The sequence below is a fragment of the Tenrec ecaudatus genome, chromosome 4 (genome assembly GCF_050624435.1).
Source record: "Tenrec ecaudatus isolate mTenEca1 chromosome 4, mTenEca1.hap1, whole genome shotgun sequence".
NCBI classification, from domain to species: Eukaryota; Metazoa; Chordata; class Mammalia; order Afrosoricida; family Tenrecidae; genus Tenrec; species Tenrec ecaudatus.
The window spans coordinates 59,967,921-59,987,570 of NC_134533.1; positions in this window are offsets into that span (position 1 = coordinate 59,967,921).

Genomic DNA, 19,650 nt, shown 5'->3' on the forward strand with positions numbered 1-19,650 from the left:
AACTTTCAGCCAAACAATAGCACTAGTGAGGTGCACAAGCTTTGGAATAATCACTCATTTGAGTGATCTGGTCAAAATGGCAGCATTCACCCAAGGACTCCACACGGAAAAATTAGCTAAGGAAGCAAGGCATCAGAAAATATGGGCAAGGGTGGGAAAAGTGGTGCTATGCCGTGGGAATTGTCCCTTTGGATGGACTGTTCTATGGAAAACTAATCTACTCTATAAACCTTTACCCAATTCACAATGAAGTGGTTTTATTTCATTTTCTGAAAGGGATGATCTTATGTGATACACACATGCAACAAAGAGAGCGGTCACTGTAGAGAGAGGACCCTCCTCCTCAGAGTCAGGACTAACTCTCCACTGGTCTCAAGTCGCTCCTGTGCTGACTTTTGACCTCCAAATCTTCATTTTGACCTCCAAATCGACTCTGTGTCTTTCTACATTTCTGTAGTTGAGAGGCTGTCTGGGGTAGATACCACCGGTCTCCTGTGTCTGATGCCTTCCTTTGGATACTATCAATGGAAAAATCTGTGGCAGGTTGAAGAACGAGAAGAATAAGGTCAGGTTATTCATTCCTTCCTCCTCCTTTTGCATGGCTCTCCGTGGACTGACTGAGTCTTGTGGCCAGCAGTCACAGGTCCTGCCCTATCTCTTTCAGTTCCAGTAACAGCCCTCCTGGCCTCTACCACTCAGGAGCGGTACCAGTGCCCTCAATGGTTTCCCTACACCCTGTCCATACTTCCATAAATCGTTTCTTACTAAACTCCCATTTGAGGAAAGGTTGTTTGATAAGCCCACTTGAAACAGTTATCTGTTTCTAGGATCCCAACTGCCACAGTTAACCCGCCCTTCCTTAAAATGAAAGGCAAGTTTCTAGTTGGATTGGTGGGTCTCAATCACATGCCTATTCCTGGAAATAAGGTCTAAAATCAGCTCCACCCAAAGCACTGGAACTGAGAATGGGCAGGGGGTTGTTGCCCAAAGGAAGAGACGGAAACTGCATATGATTGCTATATTTAGCAAAGACGGTAAGAAGGAATTCTAATCATTGGTAAGTGTGAAACTACCCAAGCATTCTTCAGAAGCAGGTTTGTCTGTTTGTTTTGTTTTTCTAAAATAGATAAAGATGAATTTCAGAGACCTCAATTTCAGGTGTTAGTTTAGCCTAAATTTAATCCTAAAGATGAAGTGCATGTTGAGGCAACAGTTTAGGTGCCTTCCTTGTGTGTATGCTGAAACCAATATCTCCAAAAGGTCCAAACACTTATGTTTTGAGTGTTAGGCCTGTTGACAACTCTCTTCTGAACAAATTGAAATTTCTATCATCGATTCACCATGAAATGTTATATAGCAGCGTCAGCCTTGGCTGGCTGAGCAATAAAGCAGTTCAAATGAGCTACTCCTGACAGCCGTAGAGGGGACAAGGCATGAAACAGGGCCAAGAATGGTCCATTTGGAATCTACCTAGCAGCAGGAATGACAAGGTCAAAATCATAACTACTTCCCAAAAATGGCATCAGTTGAAGAATAAACATAAAATGGGACAACGGCATCATCATATAACTGTAAAGTGCTTAGACGCACATCTGGCTTGGTATCCTACAAAATCTCTAGACCAGTTCAGGGAATTATTTTTATATGTGGTTAAGCCCTGAGTAAGGGGTTCTGGGGACATAAATGGTTCCACCCTTGGCTGCAAACTTAAAAGTTAGTGGTTTGAAAGAACTGATGATTTGTTTCTCTGATGATTACAACCAAGAAAACCCGACAAAGCTGTTTTACTTTGTCACCTGAGGTCACTATGAGTCAAAATCTGCTTGACAGTATTGCAGCATATGGCCTTTCTGGCCTTGGTTTATAATTTTCCCAACAATAATTGATGGGGCTACATACAGTCTTCCCTGTGATTGGTCTATTGTGTGCCTGGAAAAGATCGGTCTAATATACAAAGGTGTGTAAACTCACCCAATAAGATTAAGTAACTTTGTGGAAACTGATCTGTTACTGTGCAAATCGGGTGATTGTGGCCCACCAAGGAAATGAGTCCAGTAGTGGTCCTGATGGGAGGACCATGTCTCGAAATTGATGAGTAGGCTTATGTGAGGGTCAGTTCTACAGAGGGTGAGGGTAGGCCACTATTACCAAGAAGAGCACATCCTTTTGGACCAGGGCATCTCTTGGATTCAGGAGAGAGATCCATAACATTAAGATGGCACCAGACAGCAAGAAAGGGTGGCAACCACAGCAGATGCCAGCAGTAGAAAACTGGAGGCAGCAGTACAAGCTGTGGGAACTAGAAAACTGACACTAGGCAGCTTCACTGGGCTTATGGACCCATGGAGCAAGGAGAGCTGAGTACCCTCAGGCTTGCTGATGGAGTGGGATGCCTCCGGGAACGTATTGGCAGAGCTGCAAATACATAGTACTTGCTCAGGGAAGAGTCCCAGAGAAGGCCCAGGAGGAGGTACAGTCAAGAAAAGGCCTGGTGGCAGAGCCAGGAGAAGAGTCACCTGCCTACAGGTCATGGGCGAGAAGCTTAAGGCTGTCTTGATTGAAATCTTCAAGAACTTAATTAAAGAACTAGTCTTGTCTTTCTGCATTGTATCCTGTTATTTCCAAGTTGACCCTAATACCAAGGCAAAGTATTTTGCTTCCCACATAATCTTGTGTATAATTAGCCACATAATCATGACTTCTGTGGGGTCATGGTAAAAAAATTACTAAATCCAGCAGAGAAGTAGAGAGTGCCACGGGGGGAGAGGTGGCCATAATTAGAATACATACACTATTGTATTAGAAAAGATTGTACGATTGGTTCAGGGCCCTCCAACCAAGGCAGTCAGGATATAATTCATCAGATTAGTTATGAATTCCAGCTATAATTAGTTAACATTAGCTTATCAGACCCCAGTATCCCAAATTCCACCCAGACTGGCTAGTGGAATGGTAGCAATCTACCTCCACACACAGTCAGCAGGAGGGCAAAGCTGTTCACAGCCCTGTCCAATAGCCATCAAGAATTCAGTAGAGACTATCGCTGTGTGGAAGCTCCAAAACAGATTTAGGTCTCGCACTGTAAAGTGCAGCCTTTCATAAACCTCGGCCTGAGACTCTGAGCTCTAATACAGGTACAACAAAGTAGATACGGGTCCTGCACTCACTGAATTTAAAGTGGAATGGTAGAAACCAGAAAAAAACTAATTTCAAATAGATGCTCAAGTTTCTTTGCATCTAACAATTCGCAACACTGCTCATGTTCTACCACCCCAAACAACTAGGTCCTATCTTCTCCTCCAATCTCAAATCTTCCTCTCAAATCTATCCTAGCAAGCCCTTTATCCTCACCTCTAGCAGATACCTTGCTTTTCAAAAATGTAATTAGACAGGTTTCCTTCATCGTCCTACCAACAAAATATCAGTCTATTCAAATCAGCACACATTCTCTTTCCTGCCTTTCTGCTCCAACAAACAAAACTTCCCCTCTCCTACCTACATCCCATTCCCCGCTTACATCCTCGCCGACTTCAGCCTGAAGCTATTCCTTGTTGCATGGATTCTGCCCCTCACCACTCCACCATTTGTATTGCTGCCTAAGTGAAGGAGCTAGGCTGCCTTTTCCAAGGAGAATTTGGACATGGGGATGGGTGTGTGTTGGGTGTCACTGTGTCCCATGTGGCATTTATAGGGCCTGGGATCCTAGAGGGAGAAAGATGAGGCTTTCTACTCCCACAGGGGCAGTTCAACCCTGTCCTATCGGGTCGCTGTGCGTCAGAATCGACCGGAAGGCAGGGAGAGAGAGGCGGGTCATGTTCCCTTTCTAAACTTGAGCTGCTCACCATTGATAAGAAAAGTGCGAACTAGAGCAGGGAGGAGAACAGGACAGGCGACCCCGCGGACTGACTGCAGGAGAAAGCATGAGCAGATGCCCCGACCACTGGAAAAGCAGGTCCAAGTGGTGGAGGCCACGCGTCTGAACCGTCAGCGCGCAGGTGGCCCAGCCCTCCTCGATGAACGCTGGGACATGACGAGCTGAAGGATCCGGATCAAAGACAACGAGCTTTGACGCACAGGACATCACCACTGAAAGAGAACACGGCGTCGGAGAGACAGCCCTCCCTGCCATTTCGTCATTCCGACTCGCAGTGGCCCTGTTGGACAGCGCAGGAGGGGCCCTGTGGGTTTCGGAGACTGTCCATCTTTACAGGGAGTAGACAGCGTCAACTGTGTCCCTCAGAGCAGCTAGTGGTGTTGACCTGCTGACCAACGCATAACCCACTACACCACTGAGGCTCCCACCCAAAGCCTCACGACTGAACAACTAAGCAACATTGTGATACAAATCTAGAGAAAACATTGAGTTAGCAAGTATTTCTTGTTAGTTAGATTCACAACCAATGCCCAGGAAAGCAGCAGTCAGGAAATCAACTACTGTATTGTACTGGACGAAGCTGATGCAAAAGATCTCTTTAACGGGTTAAAAAGTAAAGATGTCACTTTAAAGACTAAAGTGCTCCGAACTCAACCTTGGTATTTCCATTTGCAGGTGAATAAGGAAGACTGGAGAAGAATTGATACCTTTGAATTATGTTGTTGGCAATGAATATTAAATATACGATGGTTTGCCAGAAGAACAAATATGTTTTGAAAGAAATATTGCCGGATACTCCTTGGCAGTGAGGAGGGTGAAACTTCATCTCACGTATCTGGACGTGTCCTCGGGAGGGGCCAGCCAGCTCCTGGCCAAGAACATCCTGTTGGATCAGAGAAAACACAGAAGGCCCTCAAAGAGAGGGAAATGAACAACTGTCAGAAATAAAGCATATCGTTTCTTCATAATGCCCAAGGAGCACTGAAAAACAAATTTACAAAACAGGTGTTATGGACTAAACGGGTCTCCACAAAGGAAATATGGAAGTCTTGACTCAGGCACCAAAAAACATGACCCTGCTTGGAAAGAAGAGTTTTATTGTGTGAATGCACTTCTGTCAGAGTCTAAACGCAAACTCTTCTGAATGGTGTCTTACAGAAAAAGCAGAATAGATAGGAACGCGAGCAAGATAGACACACATGAGGACCTGTCGACAACGAAGAAAGGCCAAGGATTCCCGGCAGGCGCCAGCAATTAGGAGACAGGCACAGAAAGAACTGAATACAGCCTGTGAGTGGGAATGATGTCTTACTGACAGAGCAATTTGCATTTCCTATTCATAAGGTTGCCTATTTCAACGTGTCTATTGACAAGTTTTCTGAGGACTATTTGTTTGTGACTTTCGTTCATCTTTTTATTTTTCTCCTTTTCATATTCAGGCTACTAAACCATTGCCAATGATACTGTATGCTACAGATATCACCCCTGGTGTTGACGTGCCTCTCCAATGACTTGATGGCGTCTTTTGATACGATTATGTTCTTCCTTGTAATGGAGTCAAATTTATCCATCTTTTCCCTAGTGGTTTACGTTTTGTTGTTTTTATTTTGGGGTGTGGGATCTAAAAAGGCTTTTCCCCAGCTTTATCTCCCCCAAAGATATACCAAACTTAAGAAGCCGTTTGGCAGCACACGGTGGGAGGTCAGATGCTTAGAAATATTCTCCCTGAAGGAATTCAGCCATCCAGGGCAATCAGACTACTTACTGTCTGGTCCACTGTAGGTGGGGCTCACACCCTATTGACAGGCTAGTGATTGTTTCCCAGGAGATCTTAGAACAGGTCAAACCTGCTCAGTGATCCTGAGTCTAGGATCTGCTCATCTTGTCACATACATACCCCCAATCCCTCCCCTTCTTATATTGTGTATACCCTTAGATTTCCCCCCTTTCCTTACTGTATATATTACCTATAGTACAACCCTTTCCGGTGACATATGTCTTTACCTGTGTAATCGGGGGGCTTGCACACACCCAAAAGATATATAAGCGTTGGTTAGAAATAAATTGCTCTCTCCCCCTTGTGTACCTCTCTGGTTCCTGGCTCCACGCGGACCACCAAGCGGGGTTGAGGTGAGCATGCTACTATGAAATGTGTCTGACTCTTTCATTTTACTTTCTTTCCTATCTCTCTTGTTCTCTATGACTTTACTATCATCCTTATATACTATAGCTATACAACTGTGCCTGCCAGGCCTGTGATTTGTTAGGAGCTGGCTACCCTGATAATGGGAGGGGGGTGTCTTTGTCTTAAAAATATCTCATATTGTTGCTGTTAATTGCTGTTAAGTGGCCTCTGACTCATGGAGACTTTCTGCATCAAAGAACGACATTTTCCTCATCTCACACCATCTTTATGACCTTTGAGGCGTTGGAGCCATGGCTGGTGACTGTGGGGGTTGCCTCGGTTTGCCATATTGAAGGTTTCCCTTGGTTTGGCTCACCCTCTGCCAAGCATGATGTACTTTTCTAGTGATTTTTCTAGCATGTCCTCGCAGTTTTCATCACCAAACCAGAGTATTACCGCTAGTGTCAGTCCAGATTGACTAAAGAAACAAATTCATAGTCACTCAGATGTGTATAAAAAAGAGCTTTATATAAAAAGAACAATTGTCTATTAAGAAAACACCCCCATCCAGTCCAGATCAAGTCCATAAGTTCAATATTAGCCCATATGTCTGATATCAGTCTATAAATTCCTCTTCAGACTCACACAGCCACGCAATAATGACATATCCAGGAAGATCGCAGGCCAGTGGGTGGAAAGTCTTGTGGATCCAGTGGTGGTGGGAGCATGTGGCTCCTCCAGCTCCAAGGCTCTGGCTGCCATCAGTGTGGCTTGTCATGGAATGTCTCACAGAGAATCTGTGTCCCGCCTCCAGCGAGCTATTTATCTCTGTAGTACCTCCAAATGAGGTCATCAAGCTGCAACCTGATTGACAGGCTAAACCCCACCCCTTCACTCTTACTAGTCTCAAGTTGGCACCAGATTGTGTAACTACCACACCATTCATTCATAAGTCTTCCACTAATTATTCTACAAAGATCAATGGCCCTTTTATGGCAGTTATTGAAAATATTAAAAGTCAAATTTTGAAGACCAATCATTTATTGAATATATTAAAAGTCAAATTTTAAAGACCAAATTTATCAATAATTGCTATTTTTCCTTCATATGATCTGATATGGAAGTGCACATTTTCAATTAGACAAAAATTCAAGAAGAAAATTCTCTATGCATTTTTTATTAGCTTGCTGGAGATCCTGACAAGTATTTTTAAATTGCTTTTCATAAGTCATCAGCTTTGAAAGGGAAAGTATTACTGACAAATAGCCTGAACATATCCTTTACCCTAAAAAAACAGCTTTTCTGTCAAAGAACTAAGTTTCAGATATATTTGTTTGTTTGCTAAGTTGGCTTTGGTTTTGACTTGGTTAGAAGAGTGGTGAGTTAAATAGCTGTGTGAAATCTGACACTTCGGTCAATGGAGATCCCCTCATAGAGGGGTTTAGGAGAGGAGATGGGTTAATTAGGGTGTGAGGTAGTACCGATGAAGAACACAGCTTTCCCCCAGATCCTGGATGCTTCCTCCCCCCAACTACCATGATCCGAATTCTACCTTGCAGGGCTGGATAGGACAGAGGCTGTACACTGGTACATATGAGGGCTGGAGGTACAGGGAATCCAGGGTGGATGATACCTTCAGGACCAAGGGTGTGAGGGACGATGCTGGGAGAGTGGAGGGTGAGTGGGTTGGAAAGGGGGAACTGAGTACAAGGATCCACATGTGACCTCTTCCCTGGGAGAGGGACAGCAGAGAAGGGGGGAAGGGAGACTCCGGATAGGGCAAGATATGACAAAATAACGATGTATAAATTACCAAGGGCACATGAGGGAGGGGGGAAAGGGGAGGAAGGGAAAAAAAAAGAGGACCTGATGCAAGGGCTTAAGTGGAGAGCAAATGCCTTGAGAATGATTGGGGCAGGGAATGTATGGATGTGCTTTATACAATTGATGTATGTATATGTATGGATGGTGATAAGAGTTGTATGAGTCCCTAATAAAATGTAAAAAAAGAAAAGAGGAGAAAAAATGATTAGGGCAAAGACTGTACAGATGTGCTTTATACAATTGATGTATGTATATGTATGAACTGTGATAAGAATTGTATGAGCCCCAATAAATTGTTAAAAAATAAAAATAAAAAAAGAGTTGTAAGGGCCTCCAATGAAATGGAAAAAAAAAGAGAAGTCATATGGAAATATCCTATGTTAGATATTTTTAGCTATTTAATATTGTTTCATTAATATTTTAAAACTTTCTCTTCTAAAAAAAAAAAGAAAAGAAATCTGACACTTATAACCGGAAAGATTCTCTTACAAAATACTTCTGAACCAGCAGACCTCTGACCCCAAGCCCATTAGATAAGGGGGGAGAGCAGAGTGGACCTCTGATCTTCTTCAGCATTACACCTGCTCCATTCAGATTGTACATGGAGACAGCTTAACATGGTCTTCAAAGAAATGAAGCAAGGGATATATTCTGAAAGTGGATGCAAATTTATGTAATAAATGAGATCAATCATAATAGAAGTAATATATAATCTGTGACTAGGTGATTAAAAAAAGGGATAAAGGGAAAGGGAGATTTATAGCCAGTACATCCAACTATCTAAGAGCCCTCCGAAGCTTCGGGAACAAAAAAATGTAGCATTAGAACAAATAGGAGACAAACTCAACAAACAGTCCCTAGGACAGTTCTACTCTGCCCTGTGGGTTACAATGAATCAAAACGGACTCTATGGAAATGAGTTTGGGTGTAGAATATAAAATCTTTAAATGCCATATTAGGTTCACACAATCCTAGCACCAATATAAGAACAAATAGTTCTTAAGACGTGGCTCTGATTGATGCTCGCCCTCATGAAGAGATTACTGGACTTATGGGTACTATAGCAAAGTGTGGTGAAAAACCCAGATGTTTCCCAGTTATCAGAAAGAGTAGTGTCTGGAGTCTTCAAACAAGCAGCCATCTAAGTGAAGCATCAACTAAGTGCACATATAAGCAGCACACTAGCCTGTGCGATCCAAGGATTGCAAATAATAAAATCCAAATTTTGAGGAGAGAATGGTGTCAGATTAAATTGTGAATACCCAGTTTGCAGAAGGCTATGAATGGTGGTGGAAGGTCAAAATCTATATGCAGGGTCCACAGGTGGACTAAGCCTCCAATGAATCCCCTCTGACCATAGTGGAGGGATGGGAATCACCATGTTATCAGACAGAGCATCGTAAAGTCAACTGTGGCAGGTGTAGTTAGGTTAACCTGTAATACTTTGTCACTTGATCTCCCTTTTGACTCATGTTAAAGTTGTTTCCGTTTTTTAAAAATATGTGGGCTAAGCCTCTGGTCCATCTCAGAAGCTCAAAGCGGCTGTTCTACCCTATCGTATCAGGTCCCGATGAGTCTACATTGACTTAATGGCAGTGAGTCTGGAATCCTCTGTGACAGCACACAGAGCTCTGAATGGCCTTGCTCTTGTGCAGCGTGCATGGGAAAGCGGATTGCTACTGATGAACATTAGGTTAAAATTTAACACCTTATCATTGATTCCCCATCGTGTCAGGAAGGTGAACATCATGGAATGCCAATTTAATAGAACAAAGCGTTCTTGCGCTGAGGGAGTACTTGAGTGATGGCCCGATGTCCATCTGCTACCTCTATACTAAACCTATAATATATGCACATAGATCTATTTCCCCAGCATCCTATATAAATATATTTACATATGTACATGCCTGTATTTAGACCTCTATAAATGCCTTTGCCTTCTAGTTCTTTCCTCTGTTTCCTTTGACTTTCCTCTTGTCCCACTGTCATGCTCAGTCTTCATTTGGGTTTCAGTATTTTCTCTCATTACATTGCCCTTGATCAGTCCCTACTAGGTCTCATACACTCTCCTCACCACTGATTTGGATCACTTGCTGTTCCCTTGCCCTGGGTTGGTCAACACCTCATCCTTTCCCCCATCTTCCCCTCTCCCATGTCCCCCCAGAATCATCGGTCCCATTCTCTTCGCCTCCAGACTGTTCATCCAGCCTATCTTGTCTAGTTAGACATGCAGAGATAATAATATGCACACAAAAAACAAGATATAGCAAAACAAAGCGACAAAAGAAAACAAAATGACAACAACAAAAAAGACAAAACTTAATTTTTAAAAATAAATAAAAACCTGTAAATATCTCAAAGTCTGTTGACCTATAGGAGTGTCGTCCGGTGGAGTCTAATGGAGTGCCACACCCTGGCCCCAAAGTCTATCCTTTGCACTCCCTCGAGACCTCCCTGCTCTGCTCCCCGCCACAGCTCTGCTGCACGCCCTGAGTGTTTTGCCTCAGTGTGGTGGGGCCAGACCAGGCCAATCCCGACACTATGTCTCCACTGTTATCCCCTGTAGGGCCATGGGTCAGCGAAAGATGTCGTGTCTCATAGTTGGGCCAGTCATATGGTCCACTCTGTGCATTGGCTGTTCTGAGTTGGGATATCATCTTCAAGGCTTAGTGAGCCATTGTATGTATGTACCAGATTTTTAATCCATTTTTCTGTTGATGGCAATTTAGGTGGTTTCCAACTCCTTGCAATTGTGAACTGTACCATGATGAACATTGTAGCACAGATGTCTGGCTGTGGTTTGTTTCTTGACTCTTCAGGGTATATGCCCAGTAGGGGGATTGCTGGGTCGTATAGTTGGGGGAAGAGTTTTTAAAAATGATGTTATTGTTAGTCTTATGGATGATGAATAATAGTGTCTTCTTATTGATCATGTTGATGGTAATATAATAAAAAAGACTTAGTTTCCATATTTATAACTATTAAAAACAATATAGAAGCCTCATATTCTTTTAAATCTTTTTGCCTGAAGATTAGTCAACAAGTATCCATTCATATATAATATGGAAATTATGTGACACTAAAACTGGTATGGTAGGTAAAGTATCTAATCACTAATTTATTCTTAGCTAAGCAACATTATGATGAACTTTTCCTTCAATGGCAATTTCCTTCCAATTGCAGAACAGGGACTTTGAAAAAGGTCTGTATGATTTATCAAAGTACCAACAGTAGAATACCAGGATCCAGAACTGAACTAATAATGTACCTTTTCTGAAAATCTTCCTTAAAAAATAACTTCTTCTGACATCCAAATTTTAGACATACTGTTGAAAATTTCACATTTCAAACCAAAAATAAACTCACTGTCATCTTGTCATTTCCAACTCATGTGGACCCTGTGGGACAGGGTGGAACTGTTCTGGTGAGTTTCTGTAACTGTTTATAGGAATAGAAAGCCTCATCTTTCTCCAGAAGAGCAGCTGGTGGTTTTGAAATGCTGACCATGCAGTTAGCAGCCCAATGTAACCACCATGCTGCCAGGGTTCCCACTCAAAGTTCAAAAGACATCTTGTGAAAAAACACACGATGTAAACTCTAACCCCAACTTGAAGACCTAGTATGTTCTTAATATTTTCACATGCACATACCCACATAAACTGATGATAACTGATGGCGTGACCCTGAACTCTATATTGCTCAATCAATTCTTGGCACATAGCCTCATCTCATGCTGCAACCCTCTCCCATAAAGATTTTCATCTTATTTGTTTGATTTAGAACTTGAAGAGGAAGATATATTTATCTTAATTTCATGCCAGAAACTATGAAGTCATGAAAGCATAAAAGAACAGGCATTTTTAAATAAGTCCTTATGAACTGGTTCCCTTAACAACCAACCTCTGTTGCCAAAATCAATGGAGAATTATTTGGAGTAAGAACAGAACATTGCTCTGGGATCTAGCCAATTGGAATGGCTGACACACAATGGCATCTCTCTCTGGCCTGTATAACCTACTGCCCTTGAAATGAACTCTAGAGGGAAGCAGTACAGCCCAAATTGACAACAAAGTGAAAAGTACATCTTCAAATCATTAATATCCAACAGTTCACTATTCAAACCAACCTGAGGTGCGGGGGAAGCACCAAATTTAATGGAAAGTTCAATTTCTCATTATCTCCAAATACAAAACAAATTACCTCATAGCTCAGAGAGTTCATCTAAATTTTTCTACATCTTTCCCAAAATCCATTGAAATAAAAAACATGGGCAGGGGAGGGGAGGATAGCAGTCCTAGAGAAATTAGGGTGGGAAATGCAATCTCTACAAAATAAATGTTGATGAATTTCTGTAAAATATAAAGCAGATGAGTATGACCCTAGATTTCTATTTTAAAATGTATTTCTACATATAAATATTAGATTTATCAATCAAATTGATAAAAAGGCAACTAATGCCAGGGGTAAGCACTTACTCAATACAAGGAAAAGGGAGGGCATCTGAGAAGTAAACGAATAGACTACCGCCACCCAAAAACAGCCCTACTAAAAAGGGGTGGGAGTGGCTTAAAACAAAGTAAAAAGAAACTGAGTCAATAATAAAATTAAGCTATTAAATGAATTTTATTCATGCAAGATTTAGGTATTGGGTAGCACAAAACCACATGTGTAAGTGTACTCCAGCAAATATCAGCAGTGATTGGCTTATATTGATGAAAACAGGTTTATTAAAGCTGGGATAACATCAAGAACATACAACATGAATAAAGTATACATGAAGAGTCTCATGGAAGTGGTTACATTATGTTTGATCTCACTATGGGTGATTACTAGGTCTTAACTCCCAAACTCCTGAGAATCCTGGCCCAGCATTAAACTACCTCTAATTCTACCATGGTTTAAAGTTGGGAAAGATGTGCATCAACGTTGCACCTTCTCACCATATTGATTCAATCTGTCTACGGAGCAGATAAATGGAGCCCTTGGACTAGATGAGGAAAATGCCACATCAGGGCTGGAGTGAGGCTCATCAACAACCTGAGATGTGCAGGTGACACCTTTGCTTACTGAAAGTGAGAAGGACTTGAAGCAGTTGCTGGTGAAGGTCAAGGATTTCAGCCTTCAGGAGAGATTACAAGACCAAAATCCTCACAGCTGAACCAATAGGGAACATCACGATAAAGGGAGAAAAGACTGAACTTGTCAGGGACTTGTTCGTTCATGGACCCCCGATCAGTGCTCATAGAAGCAGCAGTCAAGAGATCAAAAGACACGCTGCATTGGGCAAGTCCGCTGCACAAGACCTCTTGAGAGTGCTGAAAAGCAAGGTTTCTTTGAGGACCGAGGTGCATCTGACCCAAACCATGTTATTTTTAATCATGCAATAAGCATGTGAAAGTTGGACACTGAATAAGGAAGACTGAAGGGGAAAAAAGTCAATATTGAAAGTACCATGGGCTGCCAAAAGGACAAACAAATCTGTCTTGGAAGAAGTACAGCCAGAGTGCTCCTAGAGGCAAGGATGGAGAGACTTCTTCTTACATACTGGGTTAGACAGGGTTCTCTAGAGAGACAAAACCAGATTGCTAATAATTTTATATATATATATATTTATGCAGATAGATAACATAAGAAGTAAACAGTTAATTCAATTATAAAGCAGTACAAATGGCTCAGTGCAACTCACTCCCATGAGATAGTTGTGAGACACTGGCAGTCTTTCAAGCCTTGAGGGCCGCCAGGTGGTCCTCTGTAGAGCAATTCAGGCTATCAGGACAAAGGCAGCAAACAGCAAGGCAGGTCACCAACAGTCAGCCAGATGACAGGGTCTGACAGTTTCCAGCTCAAGAGATGTAAATTCTAGTAGCGTGGCGAAGCAAGTCTTGAAGGAACCTCAAATTACAACGACACCCCACTTGTGTTTCTCGGCCAGGATGACACAATAAACTAACTACCTCATATACTTTGGACATAGTGTCAGGAGAGACCAAGATATTATGCTTGGTAAAATAAAGGGGCAGCGGGAAAGAGAAAGACCTCAACAAGACGGTTGACTCAGTGGTTGCAACAATAGGCTCAAGCATAGGAGCAATTGTGAGGATGATGAAGAGCAGGGCAGTGTTTTGTTCTGTTGCACTTAGGTTCCTGTGAGCCAGAACCCACTAGATGGCATTTAACAATAAAGCCTAAACGCTAAAGCACCTGGTTTGCAGAAGACAGGTTTACAGTAGGAGTTCTAACTCCACTTTGAGTCTCCACATAGATTCATCCTCCACTGAGTTCTTTCTGACCATTGATCAGCACTGTTAAAAAGCTTTGCCCTTAAGGACCAGATATTCTGGCAAAAGCCAAACCAAGCCCAATGATTCATCCATCATCAACACCAGATACAGATAGCATAATTGCGGCGGGGGGGGGGGGCACTAGAATGCTCCATTATTGACAGTGGGAATAGCAACATGATATTATAGGACGCACGCCTTTTCTGAGACAGTGGATGAAAACTAAAAGGGTGTATGTGTCCAGGCACGCAGGACCTGGAATAGGTCAACCTGAAAGAAATGGGGTCAGGACAGATGGTTTTTGGTTTTTTTTTTAAACATTTTATTAGGGGCTCATACAACTCTTATCACAATCCATACATATACATACATCAATTGTATAAAGCACATCTGTACATTCCTTGCCCCAAGGACAGATGGTTTATAACACGTTCCTCTCTATATATAACATAGAGATATTCATCTGTTCTATGTCATGATTCCTGTTAGACTGGTGACTACCTGTATGGTTTTTATTTGTTTGTTTGGTGTTTTTCTATACAAGATATGCAGGATAGGCAATCTTATGGAGACAGCAACTGGACCGATGCGTCCAAGGGGGAATGGGAGAGGAGGGTGGGAGGTGAGCAGGGAACCAACAATGACAGGCACAGGGGAATAGTGAGTGTTCTAAAATTGACGGAAAGGAGGATGTGATTTTTCTGGTCATGTTTGTTCCATCAATTTGTATCTGAAACGGTTTACTGAGAAGTGAATGATGGGTAAACATGATAGTGGGGTAGGAGGCGGAAATATATATATAATATATAAACACGTGTGTATTTTTGTATGCATATATATGTACATATGCAACAAAGAAGCAGATGGACTTTAGGCTCCTACTTAAATCTTGTCTCAGTACAAGAACAGTTTGGTCTAGTAATGTGGCATGATATGATACTCGCCTTTCTGACACTATTGCTGAAGACAAAGTGGGTGCGTAAGCAAATGTGGTGAAGAAAGCTGATGGTGCCCTCCTATCAAAAGATATAGCATCTGGGGTCTTAACGTCCTGTAGTTTAACAAGCAGCCATCTAGCAGGGACGCAACAAAGCCCACATGGAAGAAGCACACTAGACTGTGTGATCGTGAGGGATCAGAAATTCAAAGCACTCAACCAAATCGATGTGAAGGGGCATGGATATAGTGGAGACCCAAAACCCACCTGTAAAATAATTGGGCAGCACCTCTCAGAAGGGCCACACGGAATAGAAGATAAATTCAGGGTGCAGTATGACACTGATGAACCACCTAACTATTCTCTGGTTCCTAAGTATTCCTCCCCTAACTATTATGGTTTCTATTTGTTTTATCTCATTAATCCTGTTAGAATTGCATATGTTCATTTGTATATTTAAGATCATGCAGTTTATGAAAATCAAGCTAGGTAACCTTTCAGAAACAGTTACAGGAGTAATGGTTCCCTGAGGGTACGGGAAGAGAGAAGGGGAGGGAAGGGTGAAAATGGGGAGCTGATAAAATTGCTATTTTGTAGAAGGCTAAATAGGAAAGCCTCTGGTGAACTCACTCTATCCATAACTGAGGGATGGAGGCGGGGGACAGTGGTAAGGAGTTACTAAACAGAGGGCATTGGAGAGCTGAGTATAGAAGATCAAAGGTATAAATCTGACTTGAACAGTTAAAACTCTGTCAGTTGATTGCCCGTCTGATGCACGCTGGACCTGATCTGGTTTTCAACATTTTCTGTATTTGTGTTTTGTTCATTCATATTAGGGTGTATCTCAGAATTGTCATGTCACTGGAGGTCACACTCTTGAAGCTGTGTTATAAGTTGTTCTTTTTTTAGTAGATGCAACTCAGGACTGATGAACCTAGAGGGGCAGCAAGTAAAATAAGGGTTTCAGGGGACTGGAGATACAGTGTGGTGTGGGTGGGGGGGGGGGGTGGGAGGAGGGGACAGCTAAAAGGGAGACAGACGATGTCAAGGAGTCCAGAAAGAAAAAGAATGTTCAGAAACTGATTGTGGTAGCAATTGTACTCTACAGCTTGACTTGACTGAACTATGGAATAATATATGTATTAATTTCCAATTAATAATAAATTTCTTTAAAGCTTTGCCCTCAGGCAGAGTATGCTTGCAAGTGGACTACTACCCCATGAGCCAACTCTGCAGAGGACAGATGAGGCTTTCGACTCCTATGAAGATTTGCACACTCGCAGGACCAGTTCTACCTCATCCTACAGGGTTGCTATGTGTCAGCGCTGATGTGACGGCAGTGGAAGTTCTGCCCAGGGACGTGATTGATAGCACTCTCTAACATAAGATGACAATGATGTTTCTAAGGTGAATCAGAGACATAACCATAGATGCATGAAGGGAATTTGGGCTTGCACTTAATCCTAGCCCCAATGTAAGGGACAATTTGTTCATAAGACATAGCCCTGATTGATGTTCGCCCTCATAAAGAAGTCACTGAAGATATGAGTGCTATCGTGAAGTGTAATGAAGAAACTAGATGGTGCCCACCCATCAGAAAGAATAGTGTCTGGGGTCTTAACAGTATCTGCTTGTCTTCAAGTAAATAGTCATCCAAGTGAGGTATCAACTAAGTCCACATGGAAGAAGCATACCAGCCTGTGTGATCCAAGGATGGTAAATAATATCATCCAAATCTAAAGGAAAGAATGGTGTCAGAGCTTAAATTGTGAATACTCAGTTTGCAGAAGGTTATGGGTGACAGTGGAAACCTAAAATTCATATTCAGCGTCCCCACATGGATTAAGCCTCCAGAGAACCCCCTCTGACCGTGGTGGACGGATGTGAATAACGTTGCTATCACGCAGAATGCATTGAAAAGTGGACTGTTGCCGATGCAGGTAAGTTAAAATCGAACACTCGACCATGAGATCTCCCTTATGGTCCCTTTAAATTTGTCCTAATTTTTAATATTTTCTGCTTTCTTTTCTATGAAGGTTTCTTGTTTCTTTTATTTTGCTAGCTTTGTTCCTTTGGGGTTGTATGTATGTTTTAATGTTTTTCTGTAGATGAAATCCAGGATAGGTAAATCTAGAAAAACATTACCTGGATTAATGATTGCTCGGGGATATGACAGAGGAGGTTGGGGAGATGGCGAGCTAATAACGATTAGTCCAAGAATGAAGGAAATGTTCTAAAACTGATTGTGGTGATGATTGCACAACTGTTTTTGGTGTCCTTAAACTATTGAAGTGTATGATAGCTGAATTACATGCCAATAAAACTGTTGGGAAAAAAGAAAAGAAAGTGGATTACTCCTCTGACCAGTCTGGGGAGGAGCTGTCTTTTCCTCAGGAACTTGCTTAAGCTTGTCCTTGATGGAAACGGAGGTACTGGGGCCTCCTGGTTATGAGTCACCTAAACCAATCCTTTGAACTTTCCTAATCTCCAGTAGTGTACTTATCTCACTCATGAGTCTTTTCCTGCTTCTGCAGTCCTACCTGACCTATGACTCACTGATCTACCACCAATCATGATCTACCACCAATCATGACTTTGTGGGGAATTTCCTGTACTGCACATGCACTTAGCGTGTGAATCCTCCGGACACCATTATGGCTTCATGCTGATAACCTCCCTCATCCAGATGATTTTTTTGGTCTCTGTTATGTTCACAACTTTATATATGTTTATAGAGATATGAACTCCATTTGAAATTGGGGTCTCTTTCCCCCTAAAACACCAGGAATTATTTGTGTAAAAAGGACATTCCCAGGCAAACTCCCCAGTTCGTTGAATGAACACTTTTCTGCATATTAGTTGTTCTAGAGGACCGGAGACACCCTGAATCTCAAATGTAATTCATGGAGAACAGTGATTAAGCTTTCAACAGGACAGAGTCAAGACAGAGACCTATCATCCGGATGAGGAAGGACATCCACACGAGGTCATAATGGAGACCAAGAATTTACGGACAACAGCAGTTGAAATAGGACACGGGGGTAGGAGAGAGGGAAGGAAACTGACACAGAAGCAAGATTGGTGACAGATCAGTACATCGGGCAGACTAAAGATGGTATGGTGGTTGGGACACTTAAATTACACGCTAGACAGAGTGCTTCTAGCATTTGTTCTGGGGCTTCACCCAAAAGCAGTCCAGATCTGGACCCTCATCCAGGCCAGGGAGACAGATCCAGAGCCAGGAGGAATGAGGGGCAATGGGAGGAATCCAGCCCAGAGGGTAGGCAAAGGGCAGAAAGGATACACTTCCTTTAGCCATCCTTTTCAAAGAGGAAGGGATTCCCAGCACCAGGGGGAGAAGGCAGTAAAGGACTAAGAAGGGCAAATGACCCGGTTGACCTTTGACTTCTGGTAGGTCCACAAGGACACAGCATGAATTTTGGGTGCATGCACAACACCGTAGAGGAGTGGTCTACTACAGAGAGCCAGTCAGCAGCAGCAAGTCTGCCGTCAGCAGTAATGAGAAAGGCTTGTATTTCCATCCAGCAGTCCTCTCAGCCCAGCGGAGGTGCCCCTCTGCACCAGCCATGCTGGACATAACTCTTAAATGGACTCGCTCACTCTATGAGAATCCTTTCCCTGGCTTATCTGAATACTTTCTTGTGATTTTTTAATGTGTATAACTAAATATATCAACATTAAGATTATCTAAATAATTCCGTTAACCAATAGTTTCCAAATAATCAATGCATAATGTTACAAAATCATGCATATGCATCAAAAATTTTAAGGTGCAATATTCAAAACCAAAACCCCACTTGCTGCCATTGAGTCCGTTCTGACTTCCATGACCCTACAGGACAAGTAGAACTGTCACTGTGGGCTTCTAAGGCAGTGAATCTTTACAGGAGGACAAAGCCTCATCTTTCTCCCAAGGAGTCACTGGTGGTTTCGAACAGCTGACCTTAAGGTTAGTGGCCCAACACATAACCACTACACCATAGAGCACTAATTTTAATGCGATAGAATCCAAAATAGACACTGATATGTTTTCAAGGTTGACCTTTGGAACTATTCTTTAAGAAATTTCTACTTGGTAAGTACTGGTGCATTATCAAAGAAAATTATCTCCACTTACCTGAAAAGGTTATGAAAATACACCTCTAGACCTGATGCAAGGGGCTTGAGTGGAGAGCAAATGCCTTGAGAATGATCGGGGCAGGGAATGTATGGATGTGCTTTATACAATGGATGTATGTATATGTATGGATGGTGGTAAGAGTTGTTTGAGTCCCTAATAAAATGTAAAAGAAGAAAAGAGAAAAAAATGATTAGGGCAAAGACTGTACAGATGTGCTTTATACAATTGATGTATGTATATGTATGAACTGTGAAAAGAATTGTATCAGCCCCAATAAATTGTTAAAAAAAAAAAAAAGAAAATACACCTCTATTTTCCAATTATGTGTCTATGATGCCAGAGTTCCTTTATAGACGTGAACCAAAACTGTGTCACAATAGATTGATTGTAGATGCACATATGACAATCCAACTTCTTCTATGAAGTTAGCCATGACTGAGTTTTGTAAAAAACAAAACAAAACAATAC